At 34.9% G+C, this 11,628-nt stretch overlaps 1 protein-coding gene and 1 long non-coding RNA gene across 3 annotated transcripts in view; both read left to right on the top strand.

The window, feature by feature from the left end:
* The window catches only part of UBE2G1 (ubiquitin conjugating enzyme E2 G1), a 97,300-nt gene that overhangs the window by 27,311 nt on the left and 58,361 nt on the right, over positions 1-11,628 (top strand). The window lies entirely within an intron of this gene.
* LOC309617902 overlaps positions 1-11,628 on the top strand; it is a 35,602-nt gene that overhangs the window by 22,569 nt on the left and 1,405 nt on the right. Inside the window, exon 2 of the long non-coding RNA XR_014238174.1 lies at positions 11,087-11,216. This is a non-coding gene — a long non-coding RNA (uncharacterized lncRNA). The remainder of the gene's footprint in view (positions 1-11,086; positions 11,217-11,628) is intronic.

Below are 11,628 nucleotides of genomic sequence, written 5' to 3'. Positions count from 1 at the left end.
AGGACCAGTTTTAAAGCTGGGGCAGTTAATACAGGAGTATTAAAGGGAGAGTTGGAAATGCTTGGGAAATCTGCTCAGACTCTCACCTGGCTTTAGGTATATTCATATTTTGAAAATGAGATGGAGAATATTTAAAATCGATAAGTACATTAGTGTCATTTTAGGGTGATATGGGGGGAGTGAAAGCTGAAAAAGAGAAATGTGGAGAAGTCTGATCAGAGAACCCAGAGCTTCTGTTAGACGCAGGGTTTCTCTGACGGAGAATCAGATCTTGGTATACAGAATCCCAGGTTCTGACTGGGTTGTTGTGTAAGAAGCAATAGGACTAAGGTATATAGATTTGGTAAGACAAGACCTAGGATGTAAAAACCTTTAGGAGGCTTTTAAATGATCTGGGAAAGTTGGAAACTAGAGAGAGGAAGGTTAAAGAGGAGTTGATTTGAATCAAGGGCCGATAATTGATAAGAATTTAAAATTTACTGTTTGAAATACCTTTGGACCTAAATTATTTTTATATTTATAAAACTATAAAGTATAAAAACATTTATAAAATTATGCTTTCGAGCACCCATCATTTGCTAACTGAATGTTCAACACTGGACAATATTCTGAGATATAAATATTTAGACATGGATCCTGTAGTCGACAAAACCATATCAAACTAAGGGAAGTAATATACCATAAGAAAGATAAAAGTTATGATGCTGTAGCTTTTTATAAGAGGTGGAGACTACCTTCAGTTAAAAAGGGTTCATGGAGGAAGCAACATTGTGGGATGGCCCTTGAAAATGGAAGATAGAAATGTTTGTGAGGATATTTTAGATAACAGCACGCATTACTAGGTAGGAAAGAGTAGGTAGTGTGTTAGGTAGGAAAGAGTAGTGCTATAAATAGTTCAGGTTAAAATTAAATCCAAATAAATGTCTCAGAGCAGGGATTTTTTTCCCCCCCCTTCCTTTTCTTTCTTTTTGTCCACCAGTGAATCCTTTGGAAGTTTGTGGGTGAGGTGGGTAGGAAGTGGAAAAGGGTGAGAGGGTGAAGCAGAAAGCTATGGTAACCAACCATATAAAGAAATTACTTTTTTTAATTATGAAAGAGAATATGCTTAAAAAGCATAGGGATATAGAAGTAAAGAAAAAAGCTGTTAAGCAGAGAGAAAAATACTGTGAACAATTTATGTTCTTAGTTTTTATTTATTTATTTTTAAAATTTAAAATATTTATTTATTTTTAAAATTTTTGGCTGCGTTGGGTCTTTGTTGCTGCGGGCAGGCTAAGCGGCAAGCGGGGGCTACTCTTCGTTTTGGTGCCTGGGCTTCTCGTTGGGTGGCTTCTCTTGTTGCAGAGCACAGGCTCTAGGTGCACGGGCTTCACTAGGTGTGGCACTTGGGCTCAGTAGTTGTGGCTTGCGGGCTCTAGAGCACAGTCTCAGTAGTTGTGCCACATGGGCTTAGTTGCTCCGCGGCATGTGGGATCTTCCCGGAGCAGGGCTCTAACCCGTGTCCCCTGCCTTGGCAGGCAGATTCTTAACCACTGTGCCACCAGGGAAGCCCTGTTCTTAGTTTTTAAAATTAAAATTAATTTTGTTAAGAATTACAGGACAGGTAAAGTCAAATTATCTTGAAATAAAATTTCTTAAAATAAATTTCTTAAAAATAAATGAGCACAAGGACCCACTAGAAAAAAAGGACAAGGGCATGAACAGTCTATTTAAGGAAAGTTAGAGATGACTTTGAAAAATGTTGAAGATGCTAGACTTCATAGAAGCACAAATTAAAGCTACACTGAGATACTCTTTTTCACCCAGACACGAGCCAGAGCATCTTATAGTACATGAAGCTATCAATCCTTACCTCCTACCCACGTGCTCAGTTTCCAGTCCCCCTGTTCATTTTAGTCGTCTACTCTTAAATATGGACAGTCAAGTTTTATCAGATAAGTAAAATAATGTTTCCTCATATGAAAGAAGTCAGTGGAGGTAGAAAACGACTAGGAGGAAATAAATATACCTCAGACATGGAGAAGGAAACATTTAAAAAAGAAAAAAAGTTAGTAACAAAGATTAAGTTTATAAATAGGAGCAGAATTCTGTAAAGAAGGAAAGGAGCTCTTAGAAAATAAAATTGAAGAAATCTTCCAGAAAGTACAACAAATAGGACATTGTAAAAGAGGAGCAAATATTTTTGAGAGGCTAATACTGTAAAAGTATTTGTGATTTCTGTGTGTGAATATGACTGATAAGAAATTTTTTAAAACTTTAAAAGTATGATGCATTAGGAGAAATTAAGTGATAATTTTCTCAATGGTGCCAGTTTTTCTGTAGAACAAATTCCTAAAAATGGAATTTAAATGAAAGGGTGAAAAGTAAAGTTTAATAATACCAAATTGCCTTCTATAAAAATTAAATCGTGACATTTTTGCCTACTGCTTATTGGCTCATATCTTGGCCAATTCTGGTTAAAACTGAGACTCACTTTCCAATCTTAAGATATAAGTGATATTTACAATTTTGAAATAGGTTAAACAGTTGTTCATGTATTTATTGGACATTTGTATTTACTCCACTGTGCACTTGTTGGATCTCGTCTTATTTATTTTTTTGTCAGTGCCCTGTACTTATTTGGGGATTACCTCTGTCACGTGTGCAAATGTTTGCTTCTTAGTTTGTGTTAACGGATTCCTCCTCTTCTCCCTCTTAAACCTTTCAGAAGTTTAAAGTTTTTGTATTGTATTTAAAGTTTTAATTTGTGGCTTCTAGGTTCTGTATCTGATTTAAGACCTTCTTCTTCTTTATTTTATTTAAAAAAATTTTTTTGATGTGGACCATTTTTAAAGTCGTTATTGAATTTGTTACAATATTTCTTCAGTTTTATGTTTTGGTGTTTTGGCCACGAGGTGTGTGGGATCCCAGCTCCCCAACCAGGGATCGAACCTGCACCCGCTGTGTTGGAAGGCAAAGTCCCAACCACTGGATCGCCAGGGAAGTCCCTAAGAATTTTTTTGGTTTTTAAAAATAATTAATTAATTAATTAATTAATTGTTTTTTGGCTGCGTTGCATCTTTGTTGCTGCCTGTGGGCTTTCTCTAGTTGTGGTGAGCGGGGGCTACTCTTCAGTAGTTGTGGAGTGCGGGCTCAGTAGTTGTGGCTCGTGGGCTCTAGAGCACAGGCTCAGTAGTTGTGGTGCACAGGCTTAGTTGCTCCATGGCATGTGGGACCTTCCCGGACCAGGGATCGAACCCATGTCCCCTGCATTGGCAGGCGGATTCTTAACCACTGCACCACCAGGGAAGTCCCCCTAAGACTTTTTCTAAACCAGGATTTTAAAAATGTTTCTCATTCTCCCATATTTTCTTTCTGTACTTTAATGGTTTTATTTTCTACATTAAATTTTTTTATCCATCTTGACTTTATTGTTGTTGTAAGGAATTAGGTAGAGATTGACTTTATTTTCTTTAATGAATCAGTTGGCCTAACACACCATTTTTGACTCATTCATTTTCCTCTCTCCTGATTTGAACTGCTATCAGATTTATCATATACCAAATTTCCATGTGTATTTTGGTTCATTTCTGGACACTTCTCTAGATCTCCAAGTCTGTTCTTAGTCCAGATTATACTATGTTAGTTATTGTAATTTTAGAAAGTTTTTCATTTATACATCATCTTATTTTCATCAGTTATAAACAAATAGAATTTTAAAAATCAGTTGTAAAGAGATTATAACAAACAGCTGCCTGTGTCTCTTCTCATTTGGAAAGTTCAAGACTAATGTTGAAGTTTTGATTAGAAAAAAAAAAGTCAACTGTTTTTCTCTCTGGAAGCTGTTAGGATTTGGTGTTCTGAAATTTTATTTTGCTCTTAGTGTGAGCCTCTCTGTTAATGTTTTGTGCATTTTGAGGGCCCTATTATAAATTTTATGTCTTGCAGTTCTGGGAAAATTGTGTGTATGTATGTATGTGTCCATTCCTCTTTCTGTTTTCTGTTATCTCTTTTTGGAACTTCTGTTAATGGGATGCTAGACTTGTTGATGTGGGAAGATTAAGGTGAGCAGGGGGAAGAGAAGTAGGAGATGGGGTCAGACAGCTAAAGGGAAAGATGTGTGCCAGGTCCTGTTGGGCATCGTGGGCCATTATGAGGATGCGGGCTTTCGCTCTAAGTGAGGTGGAGAGCCGACATGTGTTTTCAGCAGAGGAGAGAGATGATCTGACCCTTATTTTAGTAGGCTCACTCTTTGAGACAAAAACTGCAGCTCTCAGCCTTTCTGAATAAGAGATGGGATTATTCAAAGTTGTAGTTAGAATAGTTTTAGCACCTATAAAAATTTGTCCCTGAATACTTACAATTCAAGTGATATTTTAACTGTATTTTTTTAGCTCCATCTTGAAAAATTTTTTTTCTGTGTGTATTTTAAGTAAATTTTTAATGTTTTAGTTTTGAATAGCTTAGTTTTATCAGTTTATATTGGATTGTATGTTTAACATTTATTTTAATAAGTTTACATTTTCTTGATATTTCACAATTAACACTTTTTTGCATTGAGATTATTTTTACAAATTCTACGAATTGTTAAAAATTCTTAGCACTTTAATTAAAATGCAAATATTAATGCTGTTATTTTGATGATACTGGCATCTTTTTGCTTCAGAGTTGCATGCACTAGAATCACTTTGTCAAGTTTTACTCACCGCTATCCCTCACCCTGCCCCCCAGTACTTTGCAGTTTTGATCAAGTGCATTGCATTGAATTTATAGATTGATTAAAGGTGATTTGACATCTTTACAGTGTTGTTATCTTTTCCAAGAACGAAATCTGGCTTCCTATGTATTCCTAGCTTTCAGTGGGCATTTTAATTATTTATTTTTAAAACAGGCTCTACATTTTTCTGTTAGACTTGAATTGCTTCTGGGTACAGGATTATTTTTCCACTTTTTTTTTTTTTTTTTGATTAGCTGGTATTTATGTATAAGAAAGCTGTTAATTTGTTTAATTTTGTAATTGCCCGCTTTGTTTAGTTTTTCATTTGGTTTTGTTAGCTTTCCTAGCTATGCAATAATCATATTCATATCTCCTCTTTAAATATTTTTTTAAACCAGAGCACATTGCTTAATTTTTCTAAAACATTGTTAAATGTTTTACTATTATTTATTATTATTAATAGTTTTTTTAAACTATTAGTGTTATTTGCTTTCATTTTTCTTTCCTCAAAGAACATTAGTTTTATGATTGCTCATCTTCATTTCCTTTCTTTCATAATGGTTGTCATGGAGGGAATCCTTGTTTTGTTTTGTTACCTGACTTCAATGGGAATACTTCTAGTTTTTGCCTTACTGGCTTAATGTATTATTTGTGTACATAAAATCTTTAATGAATATACACAGTATATAGCTGCATGTGTATTATATGGTATGTCTTTCTTAAAAATATTGGTGCTATATCCACCTCTGTTTTATTAGGATTCTCTTTCCTTTTAATATCGGGAATGTGTATTGCTGGTTTTTTTAATAGCTGCATTTCTTTTAGCTTTTTATTTTTAAAAGTTTTTTGGCCTCGCCGTGCGGCATGTGGGATTTTAGTTCCCTGACCAGGGATCGAACCCACACCACCTGCAGTGGAAGCATGGAGTCTTAACCACCAGACCGCCAGGGAAGTCCCTATATTGCCATTTTATGAAAAGTTTTCAACAGTAAAAACAAATGCCTTTTCTCATTTGATCTTAATATGATGTTAGCTCAAAAGATTGAGCCTCTCTTGAATTTGTGGAAGATTGACACCTTTTAAATTTACTGTTGGGTTATATTTACTAGTATTTTTTATTTTAGAAAGGTGGTATGGCTTAGAGGTTAAGTGCCCTAGCCTCTCTGTTATCTAACTTTTCTGTTTCTGTTTCCTCAGCTGTAAAGTGGAGATAACAGATAGTTCTCAGCTCATAAGCAGGTAGTGGTAATCAGTCAGTAGGCACCAGCACTATTGTGATGTACAGGTTGTTAAACTACTTGCTCCCTTCCTTGGCTGTTACCCTTCCTCCTTGTGATCTAGCCACTAAAGGGGTACTGTGTGGCAAAAAAGAGGGCCTCTGGGATGGTGTTCCAGCATAGCCTAGTCCTGGCATGCTTCTGATGGGTTGGTGACTGTTCTGTACCTGCTGTTAAATATTTTGGTTCTCCAGCTTGTCGGATTGTTTTGAGAGTAAATGAGTTGATGTTACATTGCCTATCTAAGACCAGTGTCTGGAGTATAGTAAATACTATATATTAGTGTTTGCTGTTATTTAGAATTTTTGTCAAAGAGTATCCTCTGTGCTGTCCGTGCACGATTGGCTCCATGAAATGTAGAAAACTTTTGTTTCTGGATATACTTTAATAAAGGAACTACCTTTTGAAATTACTATGAACATGTCCAGGACTGGTGTTTGGAGTGGTTGGAGAGATAACTCTTTGGCAGCTTAGTTCTTTGGAGGTTATTGAAGTGTTTGCTTTCTAATTCTACTTGATTCCACTTGACAATTTGTATTTTCCTAGAAAATCATTTATTTTATCTACATTTAAAAATTTAGTAACTTAAAATTTACTGGAAACTTATTTTGGTTTCCTCTGTATCATCTTACTGCTTCTTTTTCAGTTCTAATTTTATATAGTTGTTTTTTTAGTCTAGCTAATGGTTTATCTGTTAGAGTTTTTCCCCTTCCCTTCAAAATGCAGCTGCTAGGTTTTAGAATTAAATCTACTAGCTTCTGATTTCTAATTGAGTAACTTATGAATTTCTTTAATTCCTTTATTTTGCTTTTTAAAATTGAAGTATAGTTGATTTACAATGTTAATTTCTGCTGTACAGCAGTGACTGAGTTACACACACACACACACACACACACACACACACACACACACACATTTTTGTTTATATTCTTTTCCATTGTGATTTATCCCAGGACCCACTGAATATAGTTCCCTGTGCTACACAGTAGGACCTTCTTGTCCATCCATTCTATATGCTATTGGTTGCATCTGCTAACCCCAAACTCCCAGTCCATACCCCCCTCCCCCCTCCCTATTCTGCTTGGTTTTTTAGTTCTATTTATTTTCTAACCTTGAGTTGAATGCTTAATATTTAATTTTAATTCTTGATCCGTTGATACTATTTAGGCTGTGGATCTTCCTTTGAGTATAGCTTTATTTATGTATCAAAGGTTTTTTTATATTGGTAGTTTCTATAATTGTTATTTATTAGATAATCTGTATTAATTTTGATTTCCATCTTTGAATGGAGTAGTTTAGGGAGAGATAGTACATAAATGGTCAAGTCTCTTCCACTAAGGGGAGTAGTTTAATTGTTTCATCTTCAGATGGTGGTCTCTATTATTTCTGCTTGCTTAAATTTTTAGGTGTTATGGCCTAAATAGACGATCAGTTTTTATAAACTGTTCCATAGGGATTTTATCTCATCCCATCATATGTTGTTCAGCCGTTTTATCGTTTTATCTGTTTGGTCTTTAAGGACTGAAATGGTGATTGCCTTCTACTTTTATTTCTGCCCAGTTTTCTTGTATTTCTTTAAAGTTTGGGCTCCAAATATATATATATATATATACACACACACACACACACACACACACACACACACACACACATATATATATATATATATATATATATATATATATATATGGAGAGAGGGAGAAGGTTTTGGTGTACATAGTTTTATATACATTATATCTTCTTTATGGATTGTAATCTTGAGCATTCTGAAAAGTGACCTTTTTGCCACCTTTAATGTTCTTCTACTTTGAATTCAACTGATAAGAGTGTTTATACTTGCTTGCTTATACTTATGTCTAACCTTTTATTGTTAACCTCTCAAAGTCTTTGTTTTAGGTTTGTCTCATTTAGACCCCATGTAGTTGGATAAAGAAAGGTTAGTCTTTTTGGACCCAATCTGAGATGCTTTTAATCATTTACATTAATATTGTATGTTTGGTTTTGCTTCTGTAATACTGTTCTTTTCATTGCCTATCTTTCTGTTTGGTTTTCTTTTTTCTGTGTTAAACTACATGGTTTATTGCCTTTATTTTCTCTTCCTTCTCTCATTTTGGAAGTTTATACTGTATTTCATTATGTCTAAAGTACCATTGATTGTAAGATTGTACGACAACCACTAACATGGTTAAGTTCTGTCAAAGAAACTATGACATGCCATTGGTTGTAACATGCATGCTGATTTCAGATATACTAAAATGTGAAAAAAAGTGCATCTTAGAATAGATGAAATATGGTAGCTTATAGTTCTGTGGCTACTATTATAAAGGTATAGCTTTAATATTCTTAAATCTATTATGTTTATCAAATAGATTTTTCTATTTGAGGAGTGGTTGTTTGAATGCTCTATTCTCAGGAGTCTAGTATGTTTAAAAATGTTGGAGGATTTCACAAGTGAAGTTATATTTTGGCTGGTTATAGAATTTTTGAGCTATGTTGCCTTCCCCTTAATACCCAGTAGACATTTCTCCATTATCTTCTGGCATCTAGGGTTACTCTAGAGAAGTCTGGGGCCAGCCTGACTTTTTTTTTCCCTTTGTAGGTGACCTACTTCTGCCTGGGTATTGGTAGAATTCTTTCTTTATCCTTGAAGTTCAGTAACTTCATCAGGATATATCTCGGTCTTGGTGTGATTCTCTATTACATTTTCCTGTTACATGGTAAGCCGTTTCAATCTGCGATTCAGGAATATTTTCTTATATATCTTGTAATATGCTTTCATTTTTATTTTTCCTCAAAAGACATCAGTTTTATGATTGTTCATCTTCATTTCCTGTCTTCATTTTATTTTTCTAAATGCTTCCTTCGTTCTCTTCTGCTGTGTTCTAGTGAATTTTCTTGAGGTTCTCTTTCATTTCATAAATTTGTTTTCATCAACATCAGGTCTGCTACTTCCTTTATGCTATGTAGTTTTCATTGTGCCAGTGGCTTGAGTACTTCATTCAATTTTATTTATGTCTGTGAGCTGCCCTTTCAGCTTGTCTCGTTTATTTCCCTCTTTAAAAAACCTTTACTTCTTGTGGTAAAAACAGGTAAAACCACATTGTTTTTTGAGAAAATGGATGGGTAGAACCAGTTGCAAAACAGCTAATACCAAAATTTATTCTCCAAGAACACAAAAAACAAGTGATTAGTGAAACTTTTTTTTGTAAAGTCATGCTGTTAAGTGTGCTTTATTAATGGCACGAAATATGGAAAAACTGTTATTCATTTGCAGGCTTAAAGACATTTCTTTTTGCAGTTGGATAAGCTTCTTTTTAACTCAGTAGAAATCTGTTTTGCCATGTGTGCTTCTGTGTGTATGAGGGAGAAGTGTTCAAGGATTTTTCTTATTAATCATTGAAAATCTGTTGAAGATTTCTTTTTTTCATCCAGTGAGTTGTAATGTAGACTAGAAAAAAATTCATTGAAAAAGAAAATCATGACTGACAAAGGCTCTGTCATCCGTATGTGCCACAGTAAAAGACCTGCTATGTGAATTTCACAGGAATGCTAACTTGCTCTTTGTTTTATTCTGAAGAAATGAAGGTGATCAACAGCGTGCCCCTTGATCTCCATTCGGGGTTGAAGGAAATAGTGAAAATTGTGAATGTGTGCAAATTGTGGTTACTGAGCATGAGACTTTCACTGTGACATATTTAAAAAGGTATAAGACTTCTGTACTTTAAAGTATCTTAGCTCTTTAGGGGATAGGTTCTCCCTTTTTTTTTTTTTTTAAATGGTGGCAGATACCAGCATTTAAAATTTTACTTTTGATGTTAAGAAAGGTTGTTTTAATTATTTCAACAGACTTGCACATTCATTATGGCCCAGTATGCCAGCAACATACTCAGTATTGTGAATAACCTGAATTTACCACTCCAGAGTCTAAGTCATAGCGTATCCTTAAAATTGAAATTGCCAGAATTTCTTAAAGGTTCCAAACTGTTGTGCTTGTTTGCTAATAATCTGGCAATTCCTAAGATGATATATATGTTTTATCTAATCTGTTAATTCAACAGATACTTACAGAGGGCCTACTACATGCCAGGGACTGTAACAGGTGCTGGACTACATCAGCAAACAAACAAAAATCCATGTTCTTTTAGAGCTTGCATTCTAGTGGGGGTAGGGGAGAGAAACAATTAATAGAAAGTTGTATGCTGCGGGGGAAGTATCCATAAAACGGAATAAAATAGGGACTATGAAGAGTAATAAGGAGTAAGGGGATAAAATAGGGAGTAGAGCGTAAGAGTGTGAGGGTTATGATTTAAAATAGGATGACATTTAAATAATTGAATTAGCTGAGGAAGGGAATCATGCAGAGGGTACAGCAAACACAAAGGCCCTGAAGTGGAGATAGTCTTGAATGTCAGAGGAAGATGAGGGAGAGCAGTTAGCTGAAGCCAAGTGTACAAGGTAGCAAGTAGAAGGTTGAAAAGATACTGGTTGATTCTAAAGGACCTTTTAGGCAATTATGCAGGCTGTTCATTACTGTGAGGCAGAACTCAAAGCCATTGGAGTAGTAACATGATCTGAATTCACAGTTTGACAGGATTGTTCTGGGTGCTGGGTTGAGAATAGACACACGAGAAAGAGATGTTTCATAGTACCCCAGTACACACATTTAAGTAAACATTTATAATTGAAATGAAAGCTTCACCAACAATATCCCTATTTTATTTTTCCTTTTATTAGGAAAAAATGCTGTTTATATCCCACTAGATCTGTTTCATGACTGCATAACTTATAGTTGAAAAACACTGCTAAATGAGGTGCATACAGCCTCTGCCTTGGTGGGAAGGAAGTAGAACGTAGGATGTTGTGTATTAAAAGGAAAATGAACAAAGTATAAAATAAAAAAGGATGAAAACTTAAAATCAATATTATACACACACTTAGCTTAAAAAATCAAGTAATCAAATATCAGTGATACAAAAGGCCTAATAATGAAGAGCCACACTCTCCAGAGGCAACTACTTTGAAAAAAACCTTTTTGGTTCACATTTCCTGGGGCTGAACTCCATGTTCTAAATAATATGCTTATAGTGTTTATTTTTTGGTTTATCAACTTTAGACATTCTCTGTTGACTTCTTGCTATGACAGATGTTTTCAGTCCCACTTCTCACTACGACGGTCACTGAACTGGCGCCTCTCTGGGGTTCTGCCCAGAAGATTAGCCTTCCTCGCCCGCTGCACCCCCTCTGTGAGTATTCTGCTCTTCTCCCTCCACTGTGCCTAATCCACATTCCTCCATCCGTTTTCCATCTTTTCAGAACCATGGGCAATCTACCTAGGCTTTTTAAAAAATATTTTTAGTTAAAAAGTTATTTTAAAATTTCTTTAGAAAGGCTTATTTAATAAAGTTATTAGAAAGGAGAAGAGATAAACACATGTGCTCATGCTGGCACCTTGAACTGGAAGATAGATTAGAGGTTTGGGCCAAATTTTTTGGTTTCACTTTTTAAAAATACATGTAGTGTATGTGTTTTTAAGAGTTAGATATATTTACAATATTTTATCTTTTAAAAACAAATTGTAAATATTTTTCCATGTCATTAAATACTCTTTCAAAGTATTTTACATTGATACATAGCATTCTTTCATATGCAAATATT

Source organism: Balaenoptera borealis (assembly GCF_965194805.1).
Source record: "Balaenoptera borealis genome assembly, chromosome: 20".
Taxonomy (NCBI): Eukaryota; Metazoa; Chordata; class Mammalia; order Artiodactyla; family Balaenopteridae; genus Balaenoptera; species Balaenoptera borealis.
Note: the sequence above shows the minus strand (reverse complement) of the source record. Positions and strands in the feature narration are given on the sequence as shown.